This window comes from Narcine bancroftii, chromosome 2 (genome assembly GCF_036971445.1).
Source record: "Narcine bancroftii isolate sNarBan1 chromosome 2, sNarBan1.hap1, whole genome shotgun sequence".
NCBI classification, from domain to species: Eukaryota; Metazoa; Chordata; class Chondrichthyes; order Torpediniformes; family Narcinidae; genus Narcine; species Narcine bancroftii.
Window position 1 is genome coordinate 166,200,124 of NC_091470.1, and position 2,161 is coordinate 166,202,284.

Consider the following 2,161-nt stretch of genomic DNA (forward strand, 5'->3'; position numbering starts at 1 on the left):
AAAAAACTGTATTCAAAAGAGTGAAATGTAAACACGGAAGGAAATATAATCAAGCTGACTATGCAATACAGAAAAATAATTATTCAGCAATAATAATGGGCAAAGTAAGATTGTTTAAATGATTCTCTGATTGAGATTGCTGTTCAAGAGTCTGAATGTGGGGAGGTTTGCAACTGTTCCTGAACCTGTAGCACCCATATCTCTTTCCTGATGGCAGCAGCAAGAACTGAGCATGTGCCAGGTGGTGTGGATCCTTGATGAATGCTGCAATCCTATGATGGCAATGATCCCTGTAGATGTTCTCGATGGTGCGGAGGGTTTGCCCGTGGTGGAGAAACTCAGCAGGTCTAACAGTAGCACAGGGGCCATGCTAATCTTCTCTGTATTGCTCCAATTTTAGTATATGTGCTGCCGAAGCGAGCACGCAGGTCTAACAGTAGCGAAGGCAGAGATACATAACTGGCATTTCAGGCTCGAGCTCTTTGTCAATGTGTGAAAGCCTTCCGTGACACTTTAGCCACTTGCCCAGCCTCATTTCCCAAGAGGGAGTCAAGCGACCCCCCCCTTTTCCAATCAGGGCAACTGCATATTTGAGACTCGCTTCACAATTTCTGACCCTCCATGGCACCATGGAAGTCCCAGTCAATATTACGGAGGGTAAAGTCACCGACTGTTACAGGACAGCACATGCCCTCCTCCCCATGGGCCTGTGCGAACAGACTCGTAAAATTCAACATGCTTCCCACTCGTGTGCTGGAGAAACGAACCAAAATTATTCCTAAAGCTATATGTAATCTTCCTGCATATTTGTTCCTCAAATTCCAACTGACTACTGCAGGGGTGGTGTCTACAATACAACCCTATCAAACTAATCCCACCCTTGCTATTTTCCACCCATATAGTATCCTCACAAACACTGTTATGATGTTTTCGCCATTTGAAACCACAATTTGCTACCTCTCTTACCTTCTTGTCTCATCATCTGTAGCCTGGAACATTGAGCTGTCAGTTCTGCCTGTCCTTCAGCCATGTCTGTGTGATAGCCATAATGTACCAATCATCCAAACTTTCCTGCCCACTGAACTTGCTCACTTCGATAATATATCCACCAGATTAGTTTAACCTGCAGCTAGTTAAAACTGTAAATATATATCTCATCAGGACATAAAGGGAAGCAATTCAACCCCCATTCAGTCTATATTAGCTCTCACCTATTTTTCACCCTTGAGTGTCTTTTCAATGAATATAGAGTAAATTATTTCATGAGATTTATGATTATTTTATTTGTGATTATGATGTGCTGAGTGGCATATGTATTATGTGTGCACGTAGGTGTATTGTGGTCTGGAGAAACACTCATCTTGTTGCACAAGTGCAATTAGAACTTGAAGGTGAATTCCATAAATACCATTCCCCAATGTATTTCATTGTCACCTGATCGCTCTCACAAGCTCTCCTGCGGCCCCCAGATTCTCCTGACACACCAATGCTTGGATCATTTACACTGGATGTGGGATCGGTGGGACATAGGGATGAAATCAGAGGACTCAGGGGAAACAGAGAGAAGGTACGGGCTGCATGCAAACAGCGCTGGGGGTCAGAGTCAAACCCCACTCACGGTCCCATTCCTCCCAGTCCCAGAAAATTTTGAGAGCGGGATTCTGAACCCAGTGAGGCTCCTCAGGCCATAGGCTTGTTGGTTAATTCATGCCAGGCACATGTGTTGCAATTATTTATTCACAATTAATCTGGAAGGCCTTCGAGTTTGGAATGCAACAGTCAATACCAGATTAACACAATGTTTCAAAAGCGCTGGAAAAGAAACACAGCAAATATAAATTGCTCTAAATTATTGACAAATAGCAGGATGAACTGGATGAAATTCTGTTCTCCGGGGAGGAAGAAAAATCCTAATCTGCAATAATGAGGTACGAATCATTCATGGGCTGAGTAGGATGATTGACACTTCCTGTGCTGTTTGTGGGAGCTAACCCCATTAAACAGGCCTGGGTTGAATTTCACTATTCACTTTTTATACCCAGTTTTGCTGGGGGGTGGCGGTGGAATCATTTTGGATTTGTTCTGCTTCAAATGGAGTTTCTGGCAAGAGAGGGAATAGAGAAAGTTAAAGATATTGATCTGCATTTATTTCATCTGTAAA

At 43.2% G+C, this 2,161-nt stretch overlaps 1 pseudogene; it reads right to left on the bottom strand.

Moving 5' to 3' along the window:
* Positions 1–354: 354 nt before the first annotated feature.
* On the bottom strand, positions 355–424 carry LOC138755994 (U6 spliceosomal RNA; annotated as a pseudogene).
* Between the last annotated feature and the right edge of the window lie 1,737 nt (positions 425–2,161).